Below are 9,080 nucleotides of genomic sequence, written 5' to 3' on the forward strand. Positions count from 1 at the left end.
TGAAGTGATCCTATGAAGTCTTTAGTTGCTGTTAGTCGAGTTGGTGTCTTTCTCTGATACGTAGCACTCGGGGGGATAAAACGATTGTTTTTATTATTATTTCTTTTGCTGAATTTTTATACGGTTTTGGTTTAAATTGTAACTTAAAGTTACCGTGCAATGATGCTACGACTTGATTTGAATATTTATGAAGTTTGTTGATTCCGCTGCAAGTTAATTATTGAATTTAAATAAAGTGATTTTTAATAATGATTTGATTATCGTTTTAAATTCCTGTGCTATGTATCTATATGAAGGCAAGTAAGCCGTAAATTTTTTTGAAATGACGAATATGTGATACCTCAAATGAACTTGTTTGGAATTTATACTCTAATTTTTAATATAATTACCGAGTATATTTGGGGTGTTACAATGGGCGATGCACCTAGCGAGCCTACCTTTCTCTAACATATAAATAGAAAGTTCACCTTCAGTTCTCGAGGAGTGTATGTGGAATCAATGGAGTACGAAAAAGGAGTAGGTTCACTTTGGTCTCAATAGAAGTATATGAGAGGGAGGTTAAAGGAGGAATTGCTGCTCACACTGAAACTTGCAAATGGCTCTCCGAATTTGTCTTCTCGAGATTACCTGTACAACTACGATGAGTTAGCGTAGCTAGAAATCACTTTAGTGGGGGTAAACTTAGTAACTATATATTCATGTTTCATTTTATCATAGAATTTTACATAATTTTGCTTTAGCTTTAATATTGACGATTCTTCGTTCTTAATGCTTATTTTTTACTATCTAAAATTTGTTTTTAGGGTTTTGGTTGTTACTAGATCCAAGTCTCCATTTATTGGATGTTAATACCTTGCCATATGTTTAAGTTTCATATCCGCATAATACTAATAATAAGTAATCCATGTATGTATATCATTGTTGGAACTTACTATTGTTGTATTTAATAATGCAAACATCGCCTGTTAGGTAATACAACTGATCTCACACCGTTGATTCAGAAATGAGATGTAGTGAGTGCAATATGCAGCAATATTAATATATGAGTAGAAGAGCATATTATGGACAAATGTTTATGCATGAGTATAATGATGGTGAAATCTACCCCTAGCAAGTTTTTTCATTGTTAACACCAAAATATCTATTTATTTATGCATAAGTATAAATGATGACAAAATCTATCCTTAGCAACTTTTCTTACTATTAACACCAAAATCTCCATTTACTTTATGTGATTTATTTTTTGTCACTTACTTTTGTGCAACCAAACAAATTTAAACCTCACTGGTGGCATGCTATGCAACAATAATCCAAGACGTCTGTCGCAGATTAGGTTTTAATCAACTAATCAATTTTTTCTCTTAGCTTTAATTTAATTAATTTTTATTAATTTAATTAGGACACTTAATTTACTTTATTAAAAATCATGATAAAAAATACAAAAAAAAAATAGATTTTAGGTCATTTAATTAATTTAATTTTGACTTAATTTTAGTTAACTTATTAGGATTTGATTAATTTATAGGTTTAATAATTAAAGTCAATTAGATTTAGGTTTTAATTAATTAATTTAATTAGAGTTATTTTCATTAATTAATTAGATTAGGGTTTAATTTCACAATTAAATTAGAAATAGGTTTTCACTTAAACATTAACCTTAATTTTTTCTCAATTAACCCTTATTTCTTTTTCTTCCCTCCTTCAATCGTCTCTTGACTCTTCAATTCATTCGCTATTTACAATTTATTCACATTTTCAATTATGTAACTGTTTATGGTTTGTAATAGCTTAATTAGGGTTTACTTTCCGCATTTTCAATTATGTAACTGCTTATGGTTTGTAATCGCTTGATTAGGGTTTACTTTCCGCATTTTCAATTATGTAACTCCTTACGGTTTGTAATAGCTTAATTTGGGTTTTACTTTCCGCATGCCCCGATTATGTATTTGTCCCAAAGCCATGTAATAGTGATTAGGATTTTCTTTTCCGCACTTTATTTTCTTTTCCCCTCGCACGAGTCCTCGCTGCAGCAGTTGCAGATCTATCACCCAGCCTAGAAGCAATTGTCTCGTCTAATTCTCTAGTCCTTACTGTAAATACACAAAACAATGAAATTTGAACTTCATATATTTCAAAAACTCGGAAATCCCCATGGTTTTCACAGAATTTTTCATATATCTGGGTAGCGTAAGTAACATTTTCCACTGCCGATTTTTTTTCAAAATCACTGGTATAACTTCATGCAATTTTATTGGTTTTTTCAAAATATCAAGTATATCTGCATGCATTTTTATCAATTTTTTCAAATATCCGGTTGAAAACATGCATTTTACCGGTTTTTTCAAAATATTTGGTATATAATATGCATTTTTATTGAAATTTTTAAAATATCTGATAAAAATGCATGACACACATGAGTTTTTACTGAACATTTCTAAAAAGCGAGTAAAAATGCATGGTGTTTTCGAAAAATCTGATAAAAAACTAAAAAATCCGGTAAAATTGTATACTTAATAATCATGAATTCCATACATTGAATGAAATATTCAATATGACTGACAGCTTTAAAAAAAATTCGAAATGTTTCAATAAGATAGTAAAATGAGTTTTTGTTTAACAATGTTAATATGGTAAAATCAAGAAGGAGGGTGTCATATTAAAGTGTAAGGTGGTTGGAAAAATTCTCCATATTTTCTCATAAGCTTCCGTTTGGGCCTGTTAAATTGAAATGACCCAAATAAATTAATTACAACATTATATCAACACTTTTATTTCAATACAATTCAATTATTTAGAAGTTTAAATATTTTGTTTGGAAAAAATGTGGGGCCCATATAAATTTGTATTAATAGTCTTTTTTTTCTTAAAAATTAATGACAATAGTTTAAATGGTATTAAAAAATATAGATTAATTGTTACACATTTTATTTAATTTTTTCTACATAATCAATCCATCACTACCATCTATAATTATATTATATTATTTTAACTTTAATCGATTGACTACGAATATTTGAAAGTAAGAGTGACAAAACGAATCTTATCCGTCGAACATGTCCGTTTTATTAAAAAAAATGATTGGACAAGTCAAAGTTTTAGACCTACACTCTCTGTTATATTCGCTCCGTTTCGTCCCTATTTTTTCACGGACTTCTACAAACATGGATTTTAACATAAAATTTATAATATTTAAACTTTAAAGATAAAATGTGTGCAATCCTACCCAAACCCAACTTAATTTTTTGAGACGAGTCAAAATTTAAACCCACACTTTTTTTTTTTTGACCAAATGACATTTACTAGTTAAGTTTATATATATATATATATATATATATATATATATATATATATATATATATATATATATATATATATATATATATATATATATATATATATATATATATATATATATATATATATATATATATATATATATAATTTACTAAAAATAATATTATAACTAACATGAAAAAACTATGTCTAAAACATACAAATTTGTATTAAATGATATTAATCTAACATCTCATACTTATAATAAAACTAAAAAATATTGAAATTTTTATAAACCCCTGGGCTCACATTTAAAAATAATCGTTAATCTGATATGGTTGTTGTTGCTTACAATACATAATAATGGATATACTAAAACTGCCAAGAAAATTTCATGTTTTCCATATGATCAGTTTGTGTGGTTTTAATTTGGATATGTCGCCGCTAATTTCTCTTTGTCTAAATCTTATCAAAGACGATTTAAATTAACAACATGGAGAAAAAAACAAAATAAATATATCCAAGGTGTGGCTAGTCAATATAGGTTGATCTTATATTAATATAAATAAGAAGCATACCTTTCAGTATGATTTGGTTTGCTGATTATAGTTTTTAACCAATATTATGTGAATTGTTTTGTTTTGTATCTGTTTGTGATTTAAGATTTTTAAATAGATTGACTACTACTACAATGAATAAAATATTAATACAATCTTGATATGAATATTCCATGGCAATAGAATGGAATCAGAGCTTTCATTATCATAATAGACCAAATAGATAAGATTTAGGGTTAATTATGTTTCTCCAGATTTTAGGGGGAAGGGGGGAATGAATGTACCCTTTCTAAAACATTAGGAGTCAAGTGTGTCCTCTATGTACATGCAGTACTTTTTCACATGTCATAATCGATATTCTTAATGCTTAAGCTGTGATATCATGGCAATAATGACGTTATTTATAAAATTTAGTTAGCCCTTAATTACTATTGTTTTCCTTCTCAAAACTAAATCTTATATTGAATCTTCTTCTACACTTTAAAACAAATAAAACTTCTTAAAAGGATATATAGCTATCTATTTCTCTGACTTCTTGTGTGACAAGGGTTCCTCTCTTAGGTCACAAATTGTGCATTGCTTATTATTTTAAGACCTTGTTTCCACTATTTTCAACAGTCCTTTAAGAAATCTTCTGAGATTGACTTTGAAAGTGAGCTTTTTTTTTAGATTAGTTTGGTTATTATTATTATTGTTATTTAATTATTTACTTATTTATTTATTTATTTTATACAAAAATTACTATAAATAATAAATAGTAAAAGATGTAACATTTCATTGACAGCAATAAGATAAACTAATTTAAAATAGATAGAAGTTCCTTCATTTCCAAATTTGAAGTAAGGACAGTATCCTCACTATTAGTCTCTCGAGTTCTAGCATATTAGACAACAGGCCGGCCCTGGGCCTGGGCAAACAGGCCCACAGCCCAGGGGCTCAAAAATTTGGAGGCCTCAATTTTAGGAGGTGTAGTAAACAAATTATAATACAGAAATTATAAAATATATAACTCTTAGCGAAAATGTTAAACATCATGTTACATATAGCCCAGCGGCCAAGCCATTTATTTAAAATCTTAGTGTCACTGGTTCCAACCTTAGAGTCTGTTCTACATTTTCAATTATTAAAATTTTACCTAAACACTAAGGCAATGTCAATTCTTATTTCAATGCATTTTTATCTTTTAATTAATATAATACATTGCTAATTCATTCATGTATATGTTTATGGTACGCTTTCTGGTATATGGAAGAAAGGATGTGATAAATTTATTTGGAAATTAATTATTCTGCCCTCTCTATCTATGCCAATAATTATGGTTCATTTAGAAAATAATAGAGAGGTAAAGTATCATTTTAAAAAGATATAATTTTTGTGACTATTAGTATTTTTCAAATTTTAATTATAAAATAATTTGTATATAATTAATTAAAATTTATAATCAAATTTTATTTTTGATGATTATTTATTGTGACCCTTATAATTTTATTTTAATTTATTTTAGTCTAAATTTTAAAGATTATTTAGATGTTAAAATTAAATATTTAAAAATTTATCATTAATTAACTCATTTATTATCACTTGTGATTTGATTTATTATTTTTATGATCATAGAAATAAACTTCTTATCAATTAGATAAACCTACGTATTAGGGCCAGAATATGATTTACGTCTACTCCTACATTTTCTAGTCATATGACTTGGTTTTCTACAATTAAAGCAAGAGACTACTTATCTGCATTGAAATTCTTCTCATAGTTAAAAATAACCAATACTTCGAATTTTTGATCTTATCTCCGAGAGTTTTCTTCATTTTAGAGGCGAGTAAAATTTTAATTTTTTTTGTTAGGGGTCCTTTTATTTGTTTGCCCTGGGCCTCTAAAAAGTCGGGACTGGCCCTGTTAGACAACATCTAAAAAAATTAATTAATAGATGATTGAGTTGGAAACACCAGTTAGACCTGAAGCTTGTTACTCTTCCTTGTTGCATTAGGTTTTTCGACTCTTTTTTCTCTACTTTCCTTCTTCTTTGTTTTTAGTCTTTCGTGGCGTACCTTTTAACTCAACCTTTACCTCAGAAACAACAACAAATTTCTTCTTGAATTTCACCTTTAGAGGGAACTCAGTGGTCCTCTATTGCTCTTCTGATGGGGGCTCTATGACACTTCTTGTCGTGTTTAGGGATGGAAAAAAAACTGTACGTGACAATTTTTTTTGTTAAAGTACGAGCAAATTGTATGGATCTTGTGAGATAATAACTTTTTGTGTCTTTAAAAGAAGCTGAACATCTTATTTTTCAAAACAAAATTTTTAGAAAAAATGTTATCCATGGATATCTGTAAATATCCACGGATATCTTAAAATCCCGGATTACCCGCTTAACGGATATCCGCACGGATATGGGGCAGATATGGATATCATATTTATCAAATGGGGCGCGAGTATGGGTATTGAGGTACCCATAGGGTACGGGTACAAACACGAGTATTCGCACCCATACGGGTTTGGGCTCGGGTATGTGGATTTTTTCAAACCGCGGTATGGGGACGTGTATTGTAGTACCCTGCCAAAACCCTGCCCATTGCCCATATTTGAGATTTTTCCTTTGATATTACTTTGGCTTTTTAGGGGAGCAAAACTTTGAGGTATTTCAGCGTCCTCTGGCATGTTAATAGTCTTCAGGGATTCCCAAGCCTCTATGTAGTTTGCTTCCATGCCTATCATCGCCAGTCCTTGGTTTCCATTCTTCATCATCTCGTCCATTTCATATTGTTCGCAAGATGATTTTGTCTTGAATTGGGATGGATATTCACTTCCCTCATCATCGGTGTCTTGTTGTTGGTCTTTTTCAATTTATGCATCTTCCTCCTCTTACGCTACTTCAATAGGTACATGTACAAGAACAAATTGTGTCTCATTGTTTGTAGGTTCATATTCATTTTCCTTTTTCAGTCTAGTCTTTTTGGCTTCATCTTCATCCTTGTTTTCATCTTGTTCTTTGTCATCGGATTTCTCAATTAGTTCATCAATTGCAAGCTTTTCCTCATTCTTTATGAATCCTTCCTCTACAATGATTTCTTCATGAATGACTTTCTCTTATGCCTCTTCTATTGGTTCATTCATATCAAACAGTTTGGTTACCTTTGGCTTTGCTACCTTGCTCTTTTTGGATGTACTTTTCTCTTTCTTTGTAACCGTTTTGGTTTTATTATTTAATTTGGATGATTCTTTTGGAGACACGTCAGATGTCTCCTCAGGCACAACATCTCTCATCAAGAAAGAGACCTTCTTCTTCTCAGGCATTTTCACTTCTTTTTGCAATTGTAGAAAGGGATAGTTTTTTGTGTAGAATGTGTGTAATTGGTGCATGATTTTTTAGGTGTGTTGTATGTGAGTTGTTGTGTATGATAGTGGGTGTTATAAAATGGGTCCAAAATGAAGAATTCAAAATATTTTGTAATGAGAATGGTATTCGACACACCTTTTCCACACCACAAACTCCATAACAAAACGGCGGTAGTAAAGAGGAAATATATTTATATAGCAGAGCTTGCAAGGATGTGGCTTAATGAGACACATTTTCCTAAATACTTGTGGGTAGATGTTGTGAGCACCGTTTGCTATGTCATGAATTATGTCTTGATAAGAATAATTCTAAAGCAGACACCTTATGAAATATACGAGGGATGAAAGCAAAAAATCTCTCAGTTACATGTCTTTGGTTGAAAACTCTTTATCCTTAAGAACGAGAAAGATGACCTTGGAAAATTGACGCAAAAGGCGAAGAAGACATATTTATAGGATATTCCACTTATAGAAAATCTTTTTGAGTCTTTAATAAAAATATCTCGGACAACCAAAGAATCAGTTCATGTTGCCTTTGGTGAATCTAAATAGAAGTAGAAGTTGTTGATTGTGCAGGTATTCTGGAAAAGACAAATTTGGAGGAAAATCAAGAATCGGACCAAGATAAAATGAAATTTAAATCACAGAGGAATAATTGGTACAAGATCAAATCTCATTCACTCCACTAGAACATCCATATTTCCCAAAGGGATGAAGACTGAGAAAACACCATCGTATTCAGAATGTCATTGGAGATATCTCCAAGGAGGTCACTACTCGACAGTCCCTCAATAAGGTATGTAACTTTGTAGTTTTTTTTTTTGCAAATTGAACCAACAGGAATCAACAAAGCTATATTCGATGAACATTGGTCTCTTGCTATGCAAGAAGAGTTAAATTAATTTGAACGAAACAAAGTTTGGGAGCTCGTTTCCAAAGCTTAAGTTAATTTAGTGATTGGTATCTATCTATGCAACAGGAAGGAATAGATTTCGATGAAACCTATGCTCCTATAGTTAGCTACGAAGCTATAAGGATGTTATTACGTTTCTTATGCATCATGAATTTCAAATCAATGTAAAAATTACTTTTTTAAATGGATACATCAAAGAGGAGGTATATGTTGATCATCCTCCAAGTTTTACCAACCCAACTTTTCCATACCATGTTTTCAAGCTTAAGAAAATCCTATATAGACTAAAACAAGCCCATATGGCTTGGTATGATCATCTAAGAACGTTCTTGTTTGAAAACATATTACAATGAGGATCTTTTTGTTAAGAAAATCAAACATGAAATCTTACTAGTTCAAATTTATGTTGATGATGTTATCTTTCGTGCAACTAACAAATCCTTGTGCAAAGAATTTTCTGAAATCACGCAGAATAAGTTCGAAATGTCAATGATGGAAAAACTCAAATATTTCCTAGAACTTTAAATCCATCAAAATAAGGTAGTAAATTTCATTAATAAAGCAATATATTGTAAAGAACTATTAAAAAGATTTGACAAGTAGAAGTCCAAGATAGTAGCAACCCAAATGTCAACCTCGTGAAATCTTGACAAGGATGTAGATGGAAAACTAGTTGAAGAAAGCAAATATCAAGGTGTGATAGGCTCTATTCTCTATCTAACTGCATCACATGTTGATATAATGTTTGATGTATGTATGTGTGCACGCTTTCAAGCATCTCTAAAAGAGTCACATGTCAACATAATCAAACGCATCATGATATATCTCTTTGGCACATAACAAATGGGTTTATGGTAACCCGAAGGAGTGGATTATGACTTAGTTGGGTACTCTAGCTCCAATTTTGCTGGGTGTAGATTGGATAGTAAAAGAACTAGTGGTACATGTCACTTACTTGGGAACTCACTTTTCTCATAGCATTGCAAGAAAGT

The sequence above is a fragment of the Vicia villosa genome, unplaced genomic scaffold, assembly GCF_029867415.1.
Source record: "Vicia villosa cultivar HV-30 ecotype Madison, WI unplaced genomic scaffold, Vvil1.0 ctg.000673F_1_1, whole genome shotgun sequence".
Taxonomy (NCBI): Eukaryota; Viridiplantae; Streptophyta; class Magnoliopsida; order Fabales; family Fabaceae; genus Vicia; species Vicia villosa.